The sequence below is a fragment of the Lactuca virosa genome, unplaced genomic scaffold (genome assembly GCF_052849685.1).
Source record: "Lactuca virosa cultivar CGN04683 unplaced genomic scaffold, Lactuca_virosa_CGN04683_v6 scaffold_20, whole genome shotgun sequence".
In the NCBI taxonomy this organism is placed as follows: domain Eukaryota; kingdom Viridiplantae; phylum Streptophyta; class Magnoliopsida; order Asterales; family Asteraceae; genus Lactuca; species Lactuca virosa.
In genome coordinates this window covers 315,762-343,529 of record NW_027629980.1, presented here as the reverse complement: position 1 = coordinate 343,529, position 27,768 = coordinate 315,762, and the positions used below count along the sequence as shown (strand labels likewise).

Here is a 27,768-nt window from a genome sequence, read left to right as displayed (position 1 = left end):
CCTAAATTTAATTATGTAAGGAATATTATACTCACTCCGTCTCAAAATTATTGTGCATCTTTCCTTTTTGGTTTGTCCCAAAATAATAGTCCACTTGTAAAAAAATAACATTTTTACAAAAATACTCTGTCATTATTATTTAACCAACTAAGCATTTAATGGAACATTAAATGCTAAGTAATGACAAAACTGTCATTTTATTAAATAAAGTTAATGGTAATTAATGTTTTTTTTAACTTGTGTGTTTTTTGTCTGTGGATAATAATTTTGGGACGGAGGGAGTATATATGTAGTTCTAGTCTTTTGGATTATCAAAGCAGTTAAAGAAAAGTTGGTGATGACTCGTGTTTATCAATCGGGATGTGTTATTAATACCCCCGTTTTTATCTTTCTACCCCTTTAATTATTACTAATTTGATACAGGTTTTATACTTTTAATTTTTATAACAGCTTTTTCAGAGTATTAACCAATAAACACAAAATATCTTTTTTAACACATTGAAGAATGTGTCCAGTGCATGTGTAATGTTTTAATCATATTTCTGACAAGTTTTGAAATTGTTTTAAGGCTTTATTTATCCCTACCCTTTCCATTTATCCCTACCTCTCAATCATTATTTTTACTAATAATTAGATAATGATTACATACTTTTTCTAATTATTAGTGATTCCTTTTATCATAGCCAATCAAATTTAAAATTATAAATATATTTACATAACAAATAATTTAATGTTTTACATTTAAAAAAAAACATGTATTCACAATAAATAAATATTTTCAATTTTAGAACTATTATAAAAATTAGTGTTCTTATTAAAAGAAAGTACATAAATGATATTCAAATATTTATTTAATATAAAAATTGATGTTTTTTGTTAAAATAAATAAACATACAAAAATTATAAACTATATTAAGTTAGAGGGTACAAAATAAACTATCTTTAAAATTGGAGGTTGTTAATGTAAAGTTGTAAATATAAAAAGCACACTATCGTTTAACCTAGCACAAGCTCTAGCCGCCAAGACGTGAGAGAGGTAATTTCCGGCCACTATTCACGCGATTTCTGGCCACTGCCCATTCGATTTCCGGCGGCGCTTCAGGAAATTTTTGGCGAGGTGTCATGCGCTTTCCGGTGAGGTTTTCAGATTACGGCTATTTATTTCTCACTCTCCAACGATTCAGACGATTTTGTAGCGCCCCATTTCTGGTATGAGATTTGAATAAAAGTAATTTTCATTTCTTAAGGGGTACTCGATGAGTCAGTAGCCCGACTCGTCGAGTAGAGACGGGATTTGCACGCGGTTTAAGTTGGCTACTCGACGAGTCCATATTCTGGGACTCGGCGAGTCTGCCTGTCTGGATGAAACCCTAATTTCAAGGGTTTGCACCCTATTTAAACTTCATTATCGCCCCAAGCCAGCCCCCTTCACTCCCCAGAGACCTATTCCCGAAACCCTAGCCTCCTTGAAGTGTGTGTGAGTAATTTTGCCTTGTGAAGGAACTTTTGGTGCATTCTAGAGCAAGAAGAAGAAGGAGAAGGTTGAAGAGCTCAAGGAAGAAGAAGTAGATCCAGAATACACTCCTCTTTGGTCATCCCTTCTGGTAATAAAGTTTCCATCTTGCTTATTGTGCTAATAGATCTAGTTTGTCCCCAAATTGTTGGTTTTAAGCTCAAAACCCCAAATCCTTTGTGATAAAGCCTTATGACCGAGTCATATCTCAGATCTAGCCTCTCTTGAGCTCCAGAAGCTCAAGGAGATCACCTTTTTGGCAGCCATGGCTTTGTTTTGGCTTATTAACTCCATAATAGTAAAGTTTGAGTGTTATTGCTTCATTGCGTCTTGGTTACACGTAAAGTTAGCAACTTTACGTGTTCAGATAGTCCCAGGAGCTTAGATCTATGGGTTGGATGCGCTGGAATGGATTAGAATCGACTGTATGGAATCTGCATGCTTGGGACTCGGCGAGTTGTTCTTCATACTCGACGAGTCGAGTCGCGAGTCCCCGGTTTTTCCCCGATTTGAGTTTAGGGTGAATCAGTGAGTGGGAATGGACTCGGTGAGTTAGAGTTCAGATCTAGTGATGGAGGGACTCGACGAGTCTACGCCCTGACTCGGCAAGTCCGGTGAACTAAAAGTTGACTTTGACTAAGAAGTTGACTTTGACCAGGGGTAAAATAGTCATTTTACCCTAAGGACAGTTATCAGTGCCTGATCTAGTGTTTTTCGGATTTGTAGCCGGAGAATTCCGGAGCAGCAGTCAGCCAATTCAAGACTTAGCATCTCAGCAGCCAGCATTTCGAGGTGAGTCCTCTTCCAGTAGGAACGGGTTTACGACCACAATGCCTGCCCGTTTAGATAGCAGTAGTATGTATGCTTGATGTCTTCGTGATTCAAGCATGTGTTGTTATGTGTAGTATGTCGGGCAAGCCGATACAGTATGTGATTATGCCAAATGATCTTGATATGTTATATCCAGTTCATTCCGGACTTCGGTCCGATGCCGGACGGAGCCCGATGCCGTGGGCGGGGCCCAAGTTACTTTGGACTTCGGTTCGATGCCGGGCGGGGCCCGATGCAGTGGGCGGGGCCCAGTAATTGTTGTATGTGTTTATTATGTTGATGTATGGTATGTGGTAGTTTGGGGGAGCTCACTAAGCTTTGTGCTTACAGTTTCAGTTTTGGTTTCAGGTACTTCCACTAGCAAGGGGAAGAGGTCGGGTTGATGGCATGGCACACACCACAGTTGCAGTTTTATCCTGGGAGTTTTATTCAAATATTTTGATATGATATTGACTTCAGTTTTGAATTGATACATTTACTATGGCATTTGAGACATATGATTCATGGTTTTATTATATAACATTTGATATTATGGTTTTTAGTAATATTAAAATAAAAATTTTTGGGTTGTAAATTCTGGATGTTATAGATTTCAAGGGACGTTTTCAGATTTCCGGTGCTGTTTTACCCATCTGTACAACGCTCCGACAAGTATTTCTTTCTCACGCTTGTCTAATTACAATGATTCAAATTCTTCTCTGGTGAAATACATGGTGAGGCGTTGGATAATGGCGACATCTCTCTCTCTCTCGATTAGTCTCTTTCCTTATCTTTCCGGTAGCCACCGACGACAGTGGTAGTGGCTGCCGACGGTGGTTGGTGGCCGAACGTGGGTTTGTTGTTGTGGTTGAAAATGTGATTAAAACAAGGGATGTGTTATTAATACCCCCGTTTTTATCTTTCTACCCCTTTAATTATTACTAATTCGATTCAGGTTTTATACTTTTAATTTTTATAACCAATAGACACAAAATATCTTTTTTAACACATTGAAGAATGTGTCCAGTGCATGTGTAATGTTTTAATCATATTTCTGAAAAGTTTTGAAATCGTTTTAATCACATTTTCAACCACAGCAACAAACCCACGTTCGGCCACCAACCACCGTCGTCAGCCACTACCACTGTCGTCGGTGGCTACCGAAAAGATAAGAAAAGAGACTAATAGAGAGAGAGAGAGAGAGAGAGAGAGAGAGAGAGAGAGAGAGAGAGAGAGAGAGAGAGAGAGAGAGAGAGAGAGAGAGAGAGAGAGAGAGATGTCGCCATTATCTAACGCCTCACCACGTATTTCACCGGAGAAGAATGTGAATTGTCGTAATTAGACAAGCATGAGAAAGAAATACTCGTCGGAGCGTTGTACAGATGGGTAAAACGGCGCCGGAAATCTGAAAACGTCCCTTGAAATCATCTGAATCGTTGGAGAGTGAGAAATAAATAGTCGTAATCTGAAAACCTCGTCGGAAAGCGCATGACACCTCGCCAAAAATTGCCTGAAGCGCCGCCGGAAATCGAATGGGCAGTGGCCGAAAATCGCGTGAATAGTGGCCGGAAATCACCTCTCTCACGTCTTGGCGGCTAGAGCTTGTGCTAGGTTAAACGATAGTGTGCTTTTTATATTTACAATTTTACATTAACAACCTCCAATTTTAAAGATAGTTCATTTTATACCCTCTAACTTAATATAGTTTATAATTTTTGTATGTGTATTTATTTTAACAAAAAAACATCATTTTTTTTATATTAAATAAATATTGAATATCATTTATGTACTTTCTTTTAATAAGAACACTAATTTTTATAATAGTTCTAAAATTGAAAATATTTATTTATTGTGAATACATGTTTTTTTTAAATGTAAAACATTAAATTATTTGTTATGTAAATATATTTATAATTTTAAATTTGATTGGCTATGATAAAAGGAATCACTAATAATATGAAAAAGTATGTAATCATTATCTAATTATTAGTAAAAATAATGATTGAGGGGTAGGGATAAATGGAAAGGGATGGGAAAAATGACGTCTTATCGATAAACCCACTAAGGATCTTTCCCGGTTTTCCGTAGTTTTTATTATCACATATAAAGGTTTTCCTAATAAATACATTTTATTACGACATAAAAAGGTTTTATTAAAAACGTATTAAGACGCTGTAGTTGGATGCATCTTTTCAATTTATAAAACTAGCTTCAGAAAATATTTAATCATTAGAATTATTATTTTTAAAAATATAATAAACTTATTTTCCTATTTTTTTTGAACGGGAAATCTACTCTATTCCACTCCTACAATTCTCCTAAATCTCCATCTATGTCTTTCACGAGACTTGAACCCTCGACCTCAAGGAGGGAGGCAACACCGGATACCGCTGGGCTAGAAGCCCTTTGGTATTTTCCTATTTAAATAACAAAAAGTTTAAGTAGTTGAATTAGTAATGTTATTTTGCTTTCTTCAAAGCCCCGTGAAACTTTTTCTTTAAAATTTGACTCCCTCATATATTTTTTTTCTTCAAGATTTGAACATAAAACCCAACAATCCTTCCTAATAAATAAATTTTTTTTGCCACTTGTCAATTTTTTATGTATTTGGACACATGTAATTTTATGGTTAATTATTAGAAATTAATTTCCACTTGTCATTTTTTGGTAAATTTTGATTTTCTTAATTAGCTATCTAATTTTTAGGTTATAGAAAGTAATTAATGTGTCATTAATTTGTTTCCTTTTATTTTCAAATTTTAATATGTTTCATTCAATATATATAATCCATAATTGATATGTTTCTTTTAAAGTTCATTGTCATTTTAAGCAAAATGGTCTATATAAAAAAAATAATCAAACTTTATTGCTTTTTGACAAACTAAAAAAAATGTTAGATGGTCAAAATATAATTATTTTTCTGTAATTTGTTTTATTAATATAAATTGAATTATTTATTTATTCATCATTTTGTTTATATATATTTTTTGAAATTTTATTTTAAAAACTACTTTCCCTCCCTCCATCTCCATGGCATGCGACCCGGATCAGCTAAATCGCACACCTCATTACAAGTATGGGTCATGGCTATTCTCGTGGTCGGTTCTCAAGGAGCATATACGACAACCAAAGCACCTGAATCCTTTATTGATCATACAAATTCGTTTTCAATCTATCAGAAATTGATACTAAATCAATTGAACCCATCAAAATCGTTGAAAATTTAATGATTTAAACAGATTGGTGATTTTTCATCAGTGTGAATCATTTCCATAGTTGAAGCTGAGCGATAAGTGTGCATCACTCATCATTGTTGAAGTGGATTTCAATTTAAAGGTATGTAATGGTTTATTAGTTTCCCCCTGTTCTTTTACTATCCACTTCAACACTCCTTGTAGGTTCATTTGAAGCTGCTTGTTTTAAATGTCATTTTAAAGCATGTTGACTGAATCAAATTTTTTTATTCGAATTTAATGCCACATTAGCTATTTATGGTTTGATCATAGCGTGGTGTTCAGAATTCATAGAGTATTAGAAAACAAAGAATATTTAAAGGAAATAAGTACCCATCACCAAATATTTATCAATTCCTATAAAAAAACGTACACACCCAATACAATATGAGAGTAGTAATGGTTCCCAAGCAATCACACATTCACCCAATACACCAAATATTTGCAGCTTCTTGTTTAAAAAATGCGATCTTGATGCATATTAAGTGTTTGATGAAATGCCTGAATGAATTTTTTTATTTGAATTTAATGCAACATTAGCTGTATTTTTGTTCATAGTGCGGTGTTCTGAATTCATGGAGTATGAGAAAAGAAAGAATATTTAAAATAAATAAGTTTCATTCTCCAAATATTTGTCAATTCCAACCAAAAAATTGTACACACCCAATACAATTTGAGAGTAGTAATGGTTGCCATAAAATGATATTGATATGTTAGCTAGCATTACACTTTCAGATGAGCTAATTTTTTTTGTTATTTTACTTAGTTAATTTTCTTATTACTTAGTTAATTTTCATATGGGATAACATGGATGTAACATTAATTGATTTTGTATATCACAAAACGAGTCAGGTTTGAACTCTGGCAATCAGAGTGAGCAGAGTATAAAGGTAGTCTGTTTTCTTTTGACACGTTATTACAGATTTGCACCCATAAACAATTTGAATAATTAAAAAAGAATTAACATGGAATTTTTTTTATCATGTTACATCTTCTTAGCAACGCCATAATCTCTATAAAAATACAGACAATTTAATGAGAACTATTCCTTTGTTTTCTTTTGACACGTTATTACAGATTTTCACCCATAAACAATTTGAATAATTAAAAAAGAATTAACATGGAATTTTTTTTATCATGTTACATCTTCTTAGCAACGCCATAATCTCTATAAAAATACAGACAATTTAATGAGAACTATTCCTTTGTTTTCTTTTGACACGTTATTACTTTCACCCATAAACAATTTAATGAGAACTATTCCTTTGTTTTATCTAACCTTCCGAGTCCTTGTGGGATTGAACCTGAAAAAGTATTAGCACCAAGGAACACAAAATGTTGTAGGTTGCTGAGGTTTGCTAGTGATGAAGGAATAGAACCACTTAGTCGATTTAGGCTCAACTCAAGATCAGTGAGAGACTTCAAATTCCCAACTTCGATAGGAATGCGACCAGAGAGTTTATTATAGAACAAATAAAGGATTTTCAAAGATGTTAGATCACCCAATGATGAAGGAATTAAGCCAGATAGATGGTTTAAAGCGAGGCTTATGCCTTTAAGTGACACCATGGTTCCTATTTCCTGTGGAATGGAACCAGTTAGATTGTTTTTGGATATTTGCTATTTCACGTGGGATTACTCCACAAAAGTTATTCAATGAAATATTAAGATCAAGATGCGTAAGATTGTGTAGCAAAGAGAATGAAAACTGGTGGAGTGTACTTTTTAAGCCAGATGAACTGAGGCTCAACCTCTCAATCCTCCAATTAGCATTGCAAACCACTCCAAACCATGAAGTGCATGGAATTGATGCACTGATACCAACAGAATATGTAAATATTTTTGTATGTATCATGTACGAATCTATTGGTTTCGGTATTTGAGTCTATGTCTATTTTGACATGCATTGGAGAACAAACATTTTTGCATCAGGTCAAGTGTATGATCGATGACCTGCATCTTGTAATTTGACACTATTGGTATTTGTAACTTGAGATTGTGCTTCTGTATATATTGTTTAAAACTTTATTGAAATTTGTATTTGAGTAGAAAAATTATCATTTGTATTTGATATATTTTCCTATTTTTTATGTATGTGTAAACCACAAGTAAAATAACAGAGGCGTCTAAGGGGCTGTTTGGCAGGATCTGAATTTTTAAGATCTGAATTTTTAAGATCTGAATTTTTAAGAGGTCTGAATTTCTAAGAGGGTCTGAAATTTTAAGAGCTGAATGTTTAACATGCTGTTTGGTTGGGACCTCTGAATTGTTGTGTTGAATTATTAAAATGACCATTTTACCATTCTGTTTTATTTTTTATTAAATTCAACTGTTTATTTAAAAAATAACCTAATAAATTTTCTTAAATATGTATTAAAAAAATATAAACACCATATAAAATCCAAATTTAGCATAAATCAAAATTAAACACAAATCCAAATCAAACATAAATATTTTTAAATCCACAAAATCATACTAAAATCCAAATAAAATCCTACAAATTTTATTTCACCCCAATTGATTCGCAATTTGGTCACGCAAATTATCCATGTATTCATTTCCTTGTGAACCCCATTCCATATCGTGTACGCTTTCGCCATCATTCGATTTTTAACTACTTCAATATAAATGCACATTATCAATAACTACTTCAACAAAACAAATGCACAATAGCAAAAGTAATGGATATTTCATAAACATCAAAGAGAAGTAAGAATTCAGCAACAAAATTTCAGCATAATACTCATGAAAACATTAGACATAACATCAAAATAACACCAAAATTCAGCATATAACATCTAAATTCAGCATAATACTCATGAAAACATTAGACATAACATCAAAATAACACCCAAATTCAGCATATAACATCAAATTTCAGCATATAACATCAAAATAACATCAAAATTCAGCACCAATATTTGATCATATCCATTGAACATCATAATGGAGCATATAACATCATAATGGAGCAAAACATCAACTATTAATTTTGATTTAACAAATCAGAAAATGATAGCATAATAAATTCGATTTTAGATTATCAATTTTGAAGGGAAGGAAGGAACAAACAAGACCAATGAATTCAAGGGCAAAAAAGGAAGAAACAGAAGGAAGAAATCGAACCTGCTGTAGTCGGCGGAATTAAAATCGGAGCTGGAAGACCTTGCGGCGGCGGAGGCTGGCGGCGTTGCTGGCGTCGTCGGTGAGCGGCGTCGTTGGCGTCGTTGGTGGGAGTAGTCGCAGGGGTCGGACCTGGAGGGGAGAACGCGATGGCAGAAGACGCTGTGGGGGAAGGAAAGAAAGAGGCGGTCGATTTAGGGCAAATAGAACGCGTGTTTCTTATTTTTTCAGACTTGGTTTAACATCTGAAAAAATAAGAGGTATTTTTAAGTTTAAGAGGTAAAATATAATACGTAAACAAACGCTCTGAATCTGAAATTTTAAGACATTGCCTCTTAATTTTACAATTAAGAGGTAAACAAACGACCCCTAAGACAATTTTGATGCAATTATTCGTATATTCTTTGCTCAAGAACGATTACATACACAATATACAGGTCTCCACATTATAGTTATACTACATGGTGCTATAAAACATATGAAAAGTTTTTTACCCATTAGGCGTTCAAACTAATACATATAATCTAGATGCATCATATGAAACTTAAGAAAATTACACATTGGAAGTACACAGTATGAGGCAACCAGAGATGTCAATTCAAAGCAGATCCTTCATGAACAGATTTGAAACTTGGCGCATTGTTGGCCTTTCTTTTGTATTCGAGTTCAAACATGCTCTTGCGAGATTGAGTACCAAATTTACTTGTTTCTCAACTTGTGGTGAAGGAAGTGGAATCCGACTATCTCCAACATTTGCCAACACCAGATAATCAGCAGACAATGTTGGCAGTTCACCAGGATGCTTTCCCATCATCACTTCTAGTGCAACGATCCCAAAGCTATACACATCACATTTCTCGGTTGCCACCATTGTATAAGCAAGCTCTACATCCAAAGAAACATAAGACAAAAAAAAGTTATATCAACCCCACATGATTCTATGAAAATGTAGAACTACAATCACATGATTACGTTACCTGGTGCAATATAACCATAGGTCCCAGCAATTGCGGTCCAGTTTGATGAGTCTAGCTTTAAAAGCTTGGACGTGCCAAAATCAGAAATATGTGCCTCATAATCAGAATCGAGAAGAATGTTGGCAATGGAAATGTCTCTATGAATTATAGGAGGTGTGCAATCGTGATGCATATAAGCCAAACCATTAGCTATAGCCTTTACAATATTGACCCTTTTCAACCAATCCAATTCTTTTGCTAAGACATCACTTCTTAAGATTGATCCAAGGCTCCCCTTTTCAAGGTACTCATAAATCAAAAATGAGTGGCGGGCATGGGAGCAATATCCATAAAGTTTCACTATGTTTCGATGCCTTATGTTTGTTAATGCTCGTACCTCATTAAGGAATCCATTTTGATCAACATTCTCAGATGATGAGTGAAGTTTCTTGATAGCTACCACATTGTTAGGCTGCAGCTCGGCTTTGTACACAGTCCCATATCCTCCGGTCCCAATGGAGTATGCTTCATCAAAATTATCCGTTGCTTTCAAGATATCATCATACACTACTTTTCCATCAAAACTTGTAATGGTGAAATAATCACCACTTTCTTTGTTCAATGGTTTCTGTGGAGAATGTCTCTTTTGTTTCCGATAAGCAATGAGGCCACACATGAAAGAACCAAGTAAAATTGCCCCAATAAGAGGGAGCATAATTACAAGGATGAGCTGATGGAAGAGATCTTTTTTCTTCTTCATAAATTGACTTGCACAAAGTTTCACCCCCATAACATTTCCACACAAACCTGATTGCCTTGTATGGACGCATTCACAAAGTTGGGGCTTTGGGGAACTGGACCTGAGAGCTCATTGTAAGAAAGGTTGATATCAATCCCGCGAGGCAAACTTGTAAAAGCTTCAGGAATAGAACCAGATAGTCGATTGTGAGGAAGATCCAGTTTTGGCAAACTTTGCAAACTTTGAACTTCAGATGGTATCTCTTCTGTGAGCAAATTCTGAGATAAATCAAGTTCATTAAGTTGAAGTAATTTACCAATCTCGGATGGAATTTTCTCACTGAGCTTGTTGTTACTAAGATTCAAGTAGTGGATATGTTCCCATTGACCAATACTTCTTGGTATCGTTCCATTCAATCTATTTTTTGATAGATCAAGTACTTCAATGAGTTCATACATTCCGAACTCCGGCGGTATAATACCTGAAAGTTGGTTATCAGACAAGTACAATTTCAGCATCCTTTTCATCTTTCCAAACTCCTTTGGGATCTCACTAGTCAAATGATTTGAAGAGAGTATAAGCTTTTGTAGTTGAGTTGAATTTCCGAACTCTGGTGGGATGCTACAACGGATGTTGTTATAAGCCATCACTAAGGATGTCAAATTCTTACATTTACTCCAGTTTTGAGAAAGCTGCCCGTGAAATTTATTGTGACCGATACTAAGGGAATATAAGCTAGGATATATCCCAAAGCTATTTGATATATCTCCAATGAATTGATTATGACTAAAATCAGCTCTTATTAAGCTAGCACAATTTCTTAAGCCTCTTGGAATAGGACCAGTTAGTTGATTATCATGTACTGTGAAATTCTGAAGCTTCCCCCCATAGCACAAATCTTCAGGCAAATGACCAGACAATTGATTTCCATTTAGTTGAAGGCGAGTCAAGTCTAGACTTCCTAATCCTTGTGGAATACTACCATAAAGTTTATTCACACGTAGGTCCAGATCCTGTAGGTTGCTCAGGTTTGCTAATGATGAAGGAATAGAACCACTAAGTTGATTTACGCTCAGCTCAAGATACAAAAGAGAATTCAATTTCCCAAGTTCAGTAGGAATGGGACCAGAGAGTTGATTGCAAAGATGTCAAATGACTCAATGTTGATGGAATAGAACCACTCAGTTGATTGTAGCTCACCTCAAGATCAATGAGAGACTTTAAATTCCCAAGTTCAATAGGAATTGGACCAGATAATCTATTCTCATAAAGGTACAAAATCTGTAGGTTGCTAAGGTTTGCTAGTGATGAAGGAATAGAACCACTAAGATGATTGTGACTCATGTCAAGAACAGTGAGAAACTTCAAATTCCCGAGCTCAGCAGGAATGGAACCAGAGAGTTGATTTTGGTCCAAACGAAGGACATTCAAAGATGTCAAATGACCTAATGTTGATGGAATAGAACCACTAAGTTGATTGTAGCTCACCTCAAGATCAGTGAGAGACTTTAAATTCCCAAGTTCAATAGGAATGGAACCAGAGAGTTGATTTTGGCCCAAATAAAGGTCAGTCAAAAATGTCAAATCACCCAATGAGGACGGAATAGAACCACTAACTGATTGTCGTTTAACGAAAGATTAGCAAGAGATTTCAAATTCCCAAGTTCAATTGGTATGGGACCAGAGAGTTGATTGTTGTACAAATAAAGGATGTTCAAAGATGTCAACTCACCCAATGATGAAGGAATAGAACCGCTAAGTTGATTGTAGTACATGCCTAGACCAATGAGAGACCTCAAATTCCCAAGTTCAACAGAATGAGACCAGAGAGTTGATTTTTGTACAAATAAAGGATTTTCAAAGATATTAAATCACCCAATGATGAAGGAATAGAACCACTAAGTTGATTGGAGTACATGGCTAGACCAGTGAGAGACCTCAAATTCCCAAGTTCAACAGGAATGGGACCAGAGAGTTGATTTTCGTGCAAATAAAGGACATCCAAAGATGTTAAATCACCTAAAGATGAAGGAATAGAACCACTAAGTTGATTGGAGTACATGGCTAGACCAGTGAGAGACCTCAAATTCCCAAGTTCAACAGGAATGGGACCAGAGAGTTGATTTTCGTGCAAATAAAGGACATCCAAAGATGTTAAATCACCTAAAGATGAAGGAATAGAACCACTAAGTTGATTGGAGTACATGGCTAAACCAGTGAGAGACCTCAAATACCCAAGTTCAATAGGAATGGGACCTGAGAGTTGATTTTCGTGCAAATAAAGGGCAGTCAAAGATGTTAAATCACCTACTGATGAAGGAATGGAGCCATATATATTGTTTGAGGATAGGTACAAGATGGTTAGCTGGTGCAGGTTTCCAATTTCAGGTGGGATTACTCCAGAAAACTTATTCTCTGAAAGATCAAGATAGACAAGTTTCCACAGGAGGCTAATTTCTGGTGGAATGGGGCCAAAGAAGTTGTTTATACCGAGATCAAGATGTGTAAGATTTTGTAGCAAAGAGAATGGAAATTGGTGGAGTGTACCTTTTAAGTCCGATGAACTGAGGTTCAACCTCTGAATTCTCCAATCAGCATTGCAAACTACTCCCAGCCAAGAAATGCACGGAATTGATGCACTGGAATGTTGGGGTTTGAAAACTCTTCTATTAAACACGAAAATAGAATTACAATAGGAGGAGCAACTCTCACACTCAACTATTACAAAAAACCAACCCTCTCACTAACACTCTCACTCTAAGTGTTATACGATCTGTTTCTCTGTGTTTTTGGGATGCATACAACTGAAGAATGAAGTCTCTATTTATAGTCTTGGCAGCCACCATTGTAGTTGCGTCTATTAATTGTGTTCATCATAGGGTGGGAAGAAAAACTTGTCCCGTAGGTTTCATTTTGTCAACAATGATGGCTACTATAGCTTTGGAGGCTTTGGAGGCTGGAACACAACAAATCTCCCCCTCCAGTCTCCGTCCAACAATCCTCATCCCAACTATGTCAGCACATAGTCTGTGTTTCTCTTGTGTCACCACCTTTGTCAACATGTCTGCCTTATACTTCATAGTATTTCCCTTTCCGCCTTTCTTCAGTTTGAAAACCCACTTGTTTTTCAAGGCTTTCTTTCCTTTGGGGAGTTTCACCAACTCATATGTTTGATTCTTCTGCAAAGAATTCATTTCTTCTTCCATGGCCTTCTGCCAATTTGCTTTGTCAATATGAGATTGAGCTTCTTGAAAGCTCTCTGGCTCCCCCTCACTAGTAAGAAGGATGTAGTTTGAAGTCGAATATCTTCTTGATGGAGCACGGACTCGTTCGGATCGTCGAAATTGAGTTCCTTCATTTGCAACTTCTGGCAGTGGATCTGAATTATCCAGGGGTGGAAGCTCCCCCTGCTCAACACCTTCTTGATCTGCATCATCGAATTCTTCATCCACTTCTTCAGTGGAAACATCATCTTTATTTTTAGATATTATATCTGAAACTTTGGAGCTTTGTTGTTTGTTAACCGGTGCCTTGAAATCATAATACTGGTTTTCATAAAAAACCACATCTCTGCTTCGAATAACCTTATTTAGTTCTGGGTCCCATAGCCTGTACCCGAACTCTTCATCTCCATATCCAATAAAGATGCATGCAGTGGATTTGAGGTCCAACTTCTTCCGCAGTTCACTTGATACATGTGCAAACGCCTTGCACCCAAATACTCTCAAGTGAGAATATGATATGTCTTTACCCGTCCATATCTTCTCCGGAACTTCAAAATTCAATGGAGCGGAAGGTGACCTATTTATTAGATAGCAAGATGTCAATACAGCTTCACCCCAGAATGGCTTTGGGAGTTTAGTCATGCTGAGCATGCATCGAACTTTCTCAACAATGGTGCGATTCATCCGTTCTGCTACACCATTGTGTTGTGGGGTTCGTGGGACAGTCTTTTCATGTCTGATACCATGTTCCGTGCAGTATTTAGAGAACTCACGGGAATAGTATTCGCCTCCATTATCTGATCGGAGACATTTTAGCTTCTTGCCTGTTTGTCTTTCCACCATTGCATGAAAAGCTTTGAAGCGGTCCAATACTTGGTCCTTCGTTCTCAAACAGTATGCCCATACCTTTCGTGACGCATCGTCAATGAATGTCACAAAATACCGGCTTCCACCAAGAGATTCTACTTCAATGGGTCCACATACGTCGGAGTGGACAAGGCTCAGCAACTCAGAGCGGTTCTTTCTTGTGGAGCTAAAGGAAACTCTGTGTTGTTTCCCGAATAGGCAGTATTTACAAGGATCCAAGGCAACATCTTTTGCCATTGAAATGGACTCCTTCTTTGCAAGAGTCGTCAATCCCTTCTCGCTCATGTGGCCTAGTCTTCTATGCCACAAGTTTGGTGATGTCTCTTCTTTAACAACATTGAGACTTGGTTGAAGCAACTTTGCATGACTTTTATAAAAAGTACCATCAAGTTTTCCCCTTGCAACAACCATAACACCTTTTAACAACTTCCAGGTGCCATTTTTGAATTGATTATCATATCCTTGGACGTCAAGAGTTCCAACTGAGATAAGATTCATTCTCAGCTCTGGGACATGCCGAACATCTTTCAACACCAATGTACATCCAACATTGGTCTTTAAATGCACATCACCAATACCAGCAACGCTTGAGAAACTGGTGTTTCCCATCTTCACGGTACCATGGTCTCCGGGTTTATAAGTACTGAATAAATCCCGGTTTGGAGTCGAATGATATGATGCAGCGCTATCAATCACCCACTCATCATCATGAGTTTCAACATGTAGGAATGCTTCCTCCTCGTATGTAACAAGGGCAACGTCTTGTGTTATGGTGACCATGGTTTCACCATTCTCCCTGCTTGGATTCTGGCTTGTCTCGGGCTGCTCTCGTAAGAACCTTCGGCAATCACTCCTTTTGTGGCCATAATAATTACAATGATTGCAATAGCCTTCGAACCATGTATTTGAAGATTTACCTCGCTCTCGCGATTTCCCTCGATCTTGTGATTTCCCATGATCTTGGGATCTTCCTCTACTTTGACCATGTCTACCTCTGCCTCTACCTCGACCTCGGCCTCCAGTTCTGCCTCCGCCTCTTTCTTTGTTTTCTGACACGAGGGCAAAAGACTGGTCTGTACCAGCTTCTTTCCTTCTGGCTTCCTCGTTCATTAGGGCATCTGTGACCATCTCCATTGTCACTTTACCACCGGGGGCAGAATTGCTGAGAGTCACAACAAGCGTCTCCCAATTATCTGGTAGAGAACTCAAGAGCAATATGGCTTGTTCCTCGTCTTTGAGAACCCAATCAGCAGCACCGAGCTGGTTTACGAGATCCTGGAACTGACTCGTATGCTCGGTTATGGACGTACCACTTCGTAACTTGTGGTTTACAAGGCGCCTCATCAGCAAGGTCTTGTTGCGTGCCGTCTTTGCCTGATACATATTCTCGAGCTTCTCCCAAAGTTTGTACGCGTCTGTCTCTTGAGAGACATGATGAAAAACACTGTGGTCGATCCACTGTCGAATTTGTGCCACCGTTTTCCTGTTTATTCTCGTCCAAACTTCGTCTGTCTTCGTGTTGGGTTTGATGCCTTGATTTTCTATAGGCTCTGCTAAATCTTTCAGATTAAGCAAATCTTCCATCCTTGGCTTCCACATGTTGTAATTTGTGGGCGTAAGTCGAACCATCGTAATCGTACTTGTAGATTCCATCGAAAATAATTGCAAATTTATTTTACAAATATTTCGAGGAAAAATTAGATAAAACCGAGCTCTCGGTTGGATTCGGAAGCGTCAAAAATGGTGGGGTAGAATTTTTCGGGCTCAAAATATACTTTCTTGAAAAGTTATGTGCTAATTTGTAACTTTTCAGAACTATAGGGGCTAAACTGTAATTTTCGGAACTTACAGGGGCCAATCTGAAATATTTCTGCCAACCAGGGATTTTTCTGAAACTTTTCAGAACTCCAGGGACCAAAACAGATGTTTTCAGAAGAACAGGGACCGAACTGCAGTTTTTCAGAAACAGAGGGACCTTTCTGCAATTTTCTGGAACTTCAAGGGCTAAACTGCAACTTCCTGAAATTCTGGTCAATGATGACCTCACTGATGACGTCACTCCTTCTTCTCCGGCGAGGCTTTCCGGCGACTGGTTTTTCGGCGATATTTTCCGGCGATTTTGACCAAACTTTGACCGACGTTTTGGAGGTCTTCCCGTGGTCAAAAAATTACGAAAAATATATTTTTGGAATCCTTGAAACAAGCCCTTTCCAACGGTGTACTCAAAAATGGATTTTGAGACAAAAAAATTTGACCAAAAAACAGAGAAATTCGTAAAGAATTCCCTGGACACCAAACGAGGCTCTGATACCAGTTGTTGGGGTTTGAAAACTCTTCTATTAAACACGAAAATAGAATTAGAATAGGAGGAGCAACTCTCACACTCAACTATTACAAAAAACCAACCCTCTCACTAACACTCTCACTCTAAGTGTTATACTATCTGTTTCTCTGTGTTTTTGGGATGCATACAACTGAAGAATGAAGTCTCTATTTATAGTCCTGGCAGCCACCATTGTAGTTGCGTCTATTAATTGTGTTCATCATAGGGTGGGAAGAAAAACTTGTCCCGTAGGTTTCATTTTGTCAACAATGATGGCTACTATAGCTTTGGAGGCTTTGGAGGCTGGAACACAACATGGAATTCATAGGGAGGGGAATCCATGAAGAGAGCAAGGAGTTGTTTGGGATTTCAAGGCTTGTTTTCCATTTAAGAAGAACATTGGCTTCCTTCAAAGAAGCAGAAGCAGAATTTGGTATGGGGGATAGTGTGATGATTAGTAGAACAAGAGAGAAAAATAAGAAGTTTGATGAAGACATTATTTTTGTTTGCGATGTTGCTTTGTCAAAAAGGATGGTTTGTGTGTCCTTATTTATACTTGAGCTACCTTTTTCTCTTATTTTCAGGTACTGGAAAAGGAAAATTGGGCAATGTCTTATTTTTTCCACAAGGAGTGTCTTTTACGTTAGAAGCAGTGTCATATTTTTCCACAAGGGAGTGTATTACACTTTGAATTGTATCTGTCATGACATGCATTAAGCCTTTTATCTTAGAACAATAAATATCGGTGTAACCCAAAATTTTGCAAGGCAAACTAGGATTACAAAAAGACATCGGTATTATATGTTATTGTGGGATTTAACAGTGTAATTATATAACTTCAACTTGATAATTTTGACATATTTATTTTTGTTTTCGGATTAATGCTAATAGAAGTTTCACTCAAAGTGTGTTTTACTTCATAATCAGTTCTGTAACTGATGAGTATTATATAGATGCTTGTCATGTAAAAACTGTGTGATTGTGTCAATGGAAATAGCTAGGGAGGGAAGAGTCCTTTTAAAGGATCTAATAAACGAATGAAGATGGTGTATTTCTTGAACGTGTGAAAGAGGGAAAAGAAGATAAACATGAAAATAATTAAATAAAAACTGATTCCCTGCATCTATTCATCTGTTAATTTCTTTTTTTCTCTTGAAGCGATTAAACGTAAATAAAAAATGGAGATAATTAAATAAAACTGAAAATACAGCTGTATTATTGTATGTAACTTCAATCAAACTCTTACACATATTTATTTTTGTTTTCCCTGTAATTCTAATTAAACTTTCATTCTAAAAGCAAACGTACCTATCAAATTGATCTATACATATATAGTCGCTTTTTGAAATCAAATTGGACTCATTATTATTGTTTTAAATTACAGACAGAATTTAAGATCGTAAAATGAAACTTGCGTCGGAAAAAGTTGTCACGAAAAGTCTTCGTCAACTGAATTTTCAATCTGTTAATTTAGGGTGGTGTTAAAAAAGCCCCCTTAAAGGGTTTAATTTACATTCTTTTTCGCATTTGACAAGCCTCATTAAAATGTCTAATCAACTATATAATTAAATATTTTAGTTTTAGTTTTTATTTTCTATAATATATATATATATATATATATATATATATATATATATATATATATATATATATATATATATATATATATATATATTATTTATTTTGATTGAAATTTTATAAAAACTTTTTATTTTTTTCTGTTTTGTCTCGCTAGATTTTTGATTTCTTACTTCATTGATACACACTTTCAGTCTTCTTTAATACATTACTCGATTACATTTCAAAAATATACATTAAAGGTAAATATTATTATTTATTTGGAAAGCTCCTCGTTAAATAATCTAAAGTGGATTTTCAAATTTTAATTAGTTGCGTAAACTTGAAGATGCAACTTTTTATTGAGTTATAAAGTTGATTTTGTTTAAAATGTAAATTAAAAGAAACTTAAAAATTTTATATTTGTAAAATGATTAAGTTAAAGTTTTAGATCCCAAAAAAAAGTTGATGTTATTTGATAGTCGTCTTTTTATCATAAGTTTATATACGTAACTATAAAAATCAGTTTAAACTACCGGAGTTTGATAATTCAGTTTTAATATTTCGATAGATTAGCCTACGTAAAATATTCATATACCATAATAAAACATTCTTAAATTGTATAAAATAAAACTTACGGATTCGGACTATCCAATTTTTTAAAAGTTGGTTTAATATAAATGAACAAAAGTTTAACAAAAATAACAAACAACACTTTAAAATTTTCTTTTTTAAAATAAACAAAAAAAATTATCAACGAAAACTAAATAAAAAATAACATTAAATATATATATTTTAATAAAACTTCAAAAAAAATTTAAAAAATAAATATAAATAATTAATAAATAATAAAATGATTTTAGATAATATAAGATAATTGATTTATAAATAAAAATAATTCATACATAATATATATTAAATTTATAAAATTAACAAGAAAATATAAAATATGGTAATGATGATATGGTTGATGCTGAAGTGACTTGAGGGGTTCTTTTTTTCTTTTTACAATTTGATTGATTTTTTATAAGAAAGAGAAAATTACAAAAATGGTCCTTGTGTTTGTCAAAATTTTTGTCATTTGCTCCAAAAATGTTTAGTGGTGTATTAGTGGTCCAATTTGGATATCTCGTGTGCTTTTGGTCCCTATGGTTGACATTTTTATGTGGTTTTGGTCAATGACCTACCTAAAATGACGAAAATACCCTTAACTGATTCTTTTTTTGATTTCTTTTAATCGTATACTTATTATATAATTTAAAAATAAATAAAAAGTAAAAGTCCATCTCTCTCTCTCTCTCTCTCTCTCTCTCTCTCTCTCTCTCTCTCTCTCTCTCTCTCTCTCTCTCTCTCTCTCTCTCTCTCTCTATTGTGTCGGAGACCACTTGATGGACCACCATGGTTATCGAACCACCACCACCTATTAGACTACCACCTCCACCGTCACTACCGGAAAAACGAGATATGTAATGGAATGTAAGAAAAATGGGATATGTTGTCGTGGTAGAAGATGGTGGAGCTCGACGGAGCTTTTGGGTTTTCAGTTGTCTTTCAATGATGAGGGTTTTCAGCTGCCACCATTACCTTTGTCAGTTTTTGTAGATCTCCCTTGCACCGCCACCATTCTCATTTTCTGAAACCCTAATGGCATTGCCCTTCTCATTTGGATAAGGGTTTTGGTCCGAGCTTTGGTTAGGGTTCTCCATAGGGATGTGATGGTACTTGGTGGAGATAGTCATCGACGGAGATTTCCGAAACCCTAACGTCGCCAATCTTTTCTTTAAATCTTCGATTTAGACTGGGATGGGATGCAAAATCAGGTCTTCGTAAAGGGTTAAACGACGGCCAAGCTCAACGAATATTGGTGGTAGAGGGTCATCAGGTTAAAGAAGGAGAGGTAAGGGTGAATTTAGGGGATAGAGGTGGTTCGCAGCGAATGGTGACGAACAACGTTGGGGTGGGGTTTAATTTTTGGGTTTGAGCACCCCTTACACTAATTTGGGCACTGAATATGTTTATGAGCACTTGGTTTAGATCTACGCAAGAAAGGGAGCTCCTAATGGTGGTTTTTCGCTTTGTTAGTGGTTTCTGGCGAGTCAGGGGGAGAATAGACGGTATGGATGGGGTGGATTACGACGAATAGTGGTGGCGAACGATGGTATGGTGGTCGCTGGTGAACTTTTATCGGTTAAATGAATGAAAGATGGGGGTAAGTGTGAGGAAAATATAGGTGGTTGGCGGCAGATGGTGGTAGTTGGCGGCGAATGATGGTGGTTGGCAGCCATTAGGGGTGATGTTTCTTGAGTGTGTGTGTGTGTGTGTTTTTGTTGAGAGAGAGGGAAAGAGAAATGGGGGTGGGTGTGTCCTTTTTCATTTTTTTGTAAGTTAAAAAAATAAAAATTAAATTATTTTTGTATTTCAACAATTAAAGAAAATAAAAAATACAAATTATAATGGCATAATCCTCTTTTTAAGTGTATAAAGACCAAAACCAATAAAACGATCAAATTTTAGACCATTGGTACACCACCAAAGTTTTTTTTTTTACCGAAACCATATAATTTTGCCAACCGACAAATTTTTTCAATTTTGTCTTTAAGAAAAAACTTAATTTAATACCTTCCCCACAAGACTCCGTTAATGCTCCTGGGCCCACGCTAGGTTAATGGGTTAACGGAGAAGACTTCCGATAATCTTCAAAAGAATCTAAAATAACGAATGAACCTTATGCATTAACTGAACAAGAGTAAACAGATGATTTAGAAATTTGTTGTTAAAAATTTCTTACCGATCTCCATAACATAGGTTGGGCGTCTTAAAACTGAAGAACAAAGGAGAACAGTTGATGAATTTTGAGGGAAGCGTTTGTTTATTTGTAAGCATAAACAACCAGTTGCTCCAAGTGAAATCTGATTAGAATATTGTTGAGAAAAATTGTAATTGAGATTCCCAAAATTGCAATTGATACATAAACAATGACTTGCTCCATATTTCTAAAGCTTCCTTAATTTTGATTTTGTTGCCTCGACCTAAGAAATTTTTTTGAATTCCTTCATTCAGCCTCTTCAGAATATAGGCCGGTTTTTATATTTTCTCTCTCAATCCAGGTTAGTTTGTTTGGCAGGCCTTGACCATGTTGAGCTTATTTCCAAATTATATCCCTAATCTGAGCACAACGCAGTGACAAGGGTAATTAATTACTAAAGCAGCTTTAACTTCAACATATATAACTTATTATCACGAAGATCTGAAGCAGGTTTAACTAAGCTATTAATATATCCATGACGTATTTTCACTGAAGTGTTGTTCTTAACTGGTGTACTCTGTTAGAATGATATTGTTTCTCAGTACACAAGTATGGATTATGCACCAATTAAAAGAGCTTTAAGGATGTGAAGCTCATGTGTGGAGGTCCTTCCTTCCCCTTTTTTTCTCTCCAACTTATATATATTTTTTATCAGTTTGTTAATTGGAACCGAAGATGTGACACTAGGAAATCAAACAGAGTACCTTTTGGCTCTACTTAGGCCCCGTTTGATAGTTGCTGACTGAGAAAGTACTAACCGAGAAAGGTCTGTCTAAATAAGAAATTCTGACTGAGTAAGAAACCATATTGTTTGGTTATACATCTGACTGAATGTGCTGACTGATGCAAAATGACCATTTTATCCTGATTCTCTCTATGTTTCTATAATAATAATAATAATAATAATGGAAGAAGTTAAATAATTATAAAAACATACAAATATTGTAATCTATGAAATTGGAGAGAGGAAAGAACATGCATGGTATGACAATTGGAGAAGAAATTAGTATTTATGTGTGAAATTATAAGGCAAAAGGGTATTTTAGTAATTTTAACAATGAAAGATCCACAAGTTTTGGCTATTTATACACGAACACGTTGGTAATCCAAAACAAAAACATTGATTTTCTAATGAGATGCATATCATTAATTTCATGAAAACCTATCTTCATCAATTTGATCAATTCTCGTGAAGTCTCCCTTTCTCTACAATGTAATCAAATAGCTCACCGGATTTCATATACTCAATGACAACATATATATCGAGGGGCGTTTCCATCACTTCATAAAGTCTTATAACATGTGGGTGTACAAATAATCTACAAATCGTGATTTCTCGTCTCACTGTATACAAAATAACACATAAAAGAACAAGTTTCAAAAATAATAAAATAAAATAGAAAGATAAGCAATTTAATATGGTTTCATACCTCTCTTCCATTTCAGGGTCCTAAAGTTTTTGGCGGTTAAAAATCTTGACTGGCACCTTGTATCCGGTCAACACATGTTCAACAATTTTGACTTTTCCAAAAGAACCATGACCAAGAGTTTTCTCGAGTTTGTAATTACGTAATAGTGTCTCAATGCTACCACCTCCCCTGTTTGTTCCATCCATATGTCTGCTATAAGAGATGATTAGCTGTTGAGTAACTACTACAAAGTGGTAAATCTGTAATTCTAAAATAAGATTTTTCAAGAAAGTAAAATGGTGAGATTTTCATGGGACGCCTATAATGGAAATTGTTCTTTACATAAGTTTTTTAGAAAACTATTATCAAAAGAAGATTGAAAGCAAAGTAGAACTCGGATTTGAATATAACTTGAAATAAGATCTTTTAAATACCTACAAACTCTTCATACAAGGTCCCGGAAGTTGACCTCAAATTAGACAACTTCAAGATAAAGGTACACCATTTCAAACATGAAGTGCTGATAAAATTTGGGGAAAACGAAAACAAACAAAAACCAATATGCAAGAACCGATTAATTGCATTTGGATCCTAATTTCGGGTTTTTTGGTCTAATTTTTTTTATCCGGATTAGCGTTCTTCTTAAACCAAAGAGATTTGAATCAATTATTGAGATTAACCCTACCAAGAGCAAAGTGATCGTCATAAACTAATTTAAACCAAAAAACGATCCAAGGAATCGAATCAATCAAGCTTGAAGTAGAAGACAAACAATAATAAGTAGCTCACAAATGATTTCTGGAATGAATAATAACATAATTTAATATGAAAATATCTTTGGTAGGAGAAGATCACATCTGAAAGAACAGTTCCGGGTGTAATTTACGGAACTTTTAGAAGCAGGAGATTGATAATGAAGTTTAATCCTCAAGAGAAAAAGCAGAAATCGTCGATCGGTGGGGGTTAGAGGCTCAAATCGTCGATCATTGAAACAGAAGAAACGGGATGGAGGCACAGAAACATGGAACGTAGGGCAAGGGAACTTTTGGAAATCATATCTCCCTTTCTTAGTCAGTAGATGCCCCTCATCTTTTCCACTCAGACATGTTTTACCGAGTCAGACATCTAAAATATGTTTAACAAACAAGTTTAGCTAACCGAGTCAGCAAAAACAAACGTCTGACCTGCCGGTAAGATGTATATCAAACACGACCTTACTCTCGTTGTCAAAGGTCAAAGCTTTACCTTTTTGTGATACACAAAATCATAAAATCGTGTTGAAATGGAATAGAAGGAAGATGAGACATAAGTGGGTAAGAAATTGGAATTCAGTTGCATGCAACCATAACAAATTCATCCACATGAACTCCTAATTCTAGTCATCTTTCAAAGTGAAGTGACATGAGTACTAATAATTGAAATCATCTAAATTCTGTTTGAAAAGATTATCTACCTATTCTTGTATATGATTCAGCTTGTTTAATTTGGTATTCAATAGCTCAAAAACATGGTAGCATTCAAGCGGTGAGTTAAATAATTACCAATATATATATATATATATATATATATATATATATATATATATATATATATATATATAGTACTAGAAAACAACCATTTAATTATTAGCCGATTAGAATATTGTTATATATTTAGGAGATTATTTTATTATTCTACATATCCTTTCCTCATTATTTTTATTTGTACCTCCTATATATAGGGGATCTTTATTCAATGATAGCACATATACAATTTACCATAATTATTGTATCAGAGCATGGACCCTAAAATTATCGCATCCCTGCTTCAACCCAAGTTACGGCTTCACTATTCTTCACGCTGCGATCTATTCATCTCCATCTGCTCAAATCGATTCATTCATCTGGAACCCTAAAAATATTCATTCGATTCATCTGCTGAAATCGAAGGTTTCTTCATGGGCAAAGATGATTCCGAATCTAGTGAGTTGAAGGTCACGGCTCTGCACCTGTCACACCCCCAGCCGGCAGCGGAAACATCGGGCGTTGTAACTTCATTCTTTGTATCACAGTTATTAAACATACATTGAACAGTACAAAAGAATTTTATAAGTTACATACCTTTATTGATGATAGAAAGATACATTAGTCATGTTTCCTAGTAATTATTACATAGTATCCGAACTATAGCACACATCTTAACAGATATATGTTCCATACGAACCGAAAGGATAATAGTAAAACTTTCCCTATTCAAGTAACATTCCAGCTTATCAAGTTCCTAAAAACACATGCGTTTTGAAAATATGTCAACATAAAGTTGGTGAGTCCACAGGTTTTGACTCTGAGTAAAAATAGTACTTTTACCAAGTTTCAAAAGTATAGAACATAGTTCGAAAATATCATTCTGACTCATACTTGTTTCTTACATATAGTATATATCCAAGGTATAATGGTTTACTTACTGAATAAGTAGTATCCTTATAGGTTCATATACTATGATTATAAGGTGTTGTTTGTTATTCTTTAAAAAACATCTTCAAAACTCTTATTGCTGCGCGGCGTAGCACACGCGCAACACTTTTTGTCCCGCAGCAGTTTGTTTTTCGGAAGTCTTCGGGGCTTAAACCCTGTCCCATGTGCTTCTTGGGGAAGCACTTGTTGTACCTCTTCCCACCCCTTCAAACCTAAACCTAAAAAAATCCAACACAAAAAAACAATCGACTGTTTTTTTTTCTTTCCAAAAATCGAACGACGTGGTGTTGTTAAACACACCCATTAAGTATATTTAATATTACGTTTATGGTCATTTACTTATATACTATATTCTATTTTCATCCCTTTAATATTTAATACATTAAATTTATATCCCTTTAACTGTTTTCTCTCATTTGATTTACATAAGTTAATTCATTTTAATGTTGTTTTTTAAAATAAGCGTCTATAATTTCATTTTTCATTTTCTTTTTAAATAAGTGTCTATTATTTTGTTTTAATGATGAAATAAAAAATAAAATGAAAAAACAGATTGTAACAAAAACATATAACATATTATATTTTATTACTTTTATTTTTGGTTGTATGAAATTTATTTCAATGTTTTAAAACTACAATTATTAAATTTTTTATGTTTAAAAACCATTTTCGGTTTATTAAATTAGTTTATTTTAATTTTTTAATGTCTGCAGTAGTCTACAGATGTTAACAAAAACAAACACGCTTCTTATTACAGTCTGCAGCCGTTTGGTCCACCTCTTCTGCTGAAGAGGTTTGCAGAGGTGGTCGGCAGACTTTTTGAATTTTTGCTTCGGAAAAACAAACAGCACCTAAGTGTTCGTAATCCCATACAAATGAAGGTCGCTATGTATAAATCTTATTTCAATTCTATACGACTAAAAATTGCTACGTATAAATCTTATTTCAATTCTATACGAGTATGTGTGCTAGGTATAATTGTTTACTTAATGAATAAGTAGAATACCTACAAGTTCCTTGTACTTAGAGTATAAGTGTTTGAGAAATTTATACTTAACATTCATACTTGTATATCGACAAAGTATAATGTTTCTAGAGTAAAATTGTGCTACCATGAGTCCATAACCGCGGCTATATGACTAGTTTCAAACCTCTGATTGGTGCTACAAGTGTCGCACCTCGGTAATAGATTATACACACTTCATCGACATCGGAATAGAATAAATTGGGCAAGTTAGTCACCCGCCAAATGTTGAGTTGTAGCTAGCAACCACGAGTGGGGGTGTCAACCCGTATAGATCTATACACAACTTCCTCGCTCTCACAAGATTAGCGGTTATAGGTCAGAGGATTTCCCCTAAGATTTCCAATCTTTGTTGATGAATAAAATTGCTCATGTAGACTTTCTAGTTCTACTAGTTCCATTAGTGAAAGCATATTCATGTCTAAAACCTAATTTACTAGACTATGCTTTAAATGTTACTCCTAATTAATACTTAGGCAGTACAACAACTATAACTTGAAGTAAAAACCAGGTTTTATCTAACATAAAACTAATAATACCTACATACTTAACAAGTCTATATAGAACTCTTGACTATAACTCCGGGGCTATAACACAACATAGTATATAGAACTCCCACGTATAACTCCGTGGCTATAACCAAACAGAGTATATAGAACTCCTGAGTATAACTCTGGGGCTATATTAGTAAAATCTATGATAATAACATGCTAACAAGTTTAAGACAGTTGAATGATTTCAAAATAGAAGATATATTCTAGGTATATATGATACAAAATAACTATATCCCGATTAATATAACTATTTATTTTGATACGGACATACTATCATATAAACATAATATTAACTTATATATATGTAACACCGTAAATTTTCAAACAATTTTTTTTATTTTTAAATCATGTAATTCTCATAAAACAATTCACAAAACCCCAAAAGTATTAAATTATCCAAAACACAAATTTATAAATTGTTTCAAATAAAAATCCAGGATCCTCTACACACATGACTCCATCTCGTGTGTACAATCAAGCTGTCGCCTTCCCGCGATCCTGAGAAGTACCTGCAACACATATCACATAATACGCTAAGCACGAAGCTTAGTGAGTTCCCTAAAATACCACACACATCTCATTAGCCTCTCATGGCTATAACTCAAATAAGACCCTCCGGTCAATGTGTCTCAGTGGAGACCCTCTAGTCTCACAACTCAGATTGGACCCTCCGGTCCTATCTCAATAAAGCTCAGCGTAACTGATGTGTAAAATTCATCTAGTCTTAAATTTATAAGGTTGAAATTACCGATGCTAGAATTTACTACACGACTTAGGCAAGTGTACCTAATTGTAATTGTAATATAGCAATGGTAAGAACGGATGTCGAACACTTGGGGAAACGAGTATGATTTACGTTTAGACTATTTGTCGCTAATTAACTTAAAAGATAAGAAACTTGGGGGAATTTTTAGTAACGAGACAAATAATGAGAATTTTAACGATTAAAGTGTAAAAACAAATATAGAACAAGAATTGGTTTTTAAGAATCAAGAATGATAAGGATGCTTTCACTTAGATTTAATTCCACCTTTTAGTAATGAATTATTTATATTAAGTGCAATGGATATTATTAGTTATTTACCGATTTCTAAAATTGGTTAAAAATCATGATCTAATTTTTTACCGTTTTGATAATAAAAATAATTAAAAACAATGGTCATGCAATTAACAATTT

The 27,768-nt window shown here is 35.0% G+C and overlaps 1 pseudogene; it reads right to left on the bottom strand.

The window, feature by feature from the left end:
- Window positions 1-8,641: 8,641 nt before the first annotated feature.
- Window positions 8,642-17,288, bottom strand: LOC145142344 (uncharacterized; annotated as a pseudogene).
- Window positions 17,289-27,768: the final 10,480 nt, after the last annotated feature.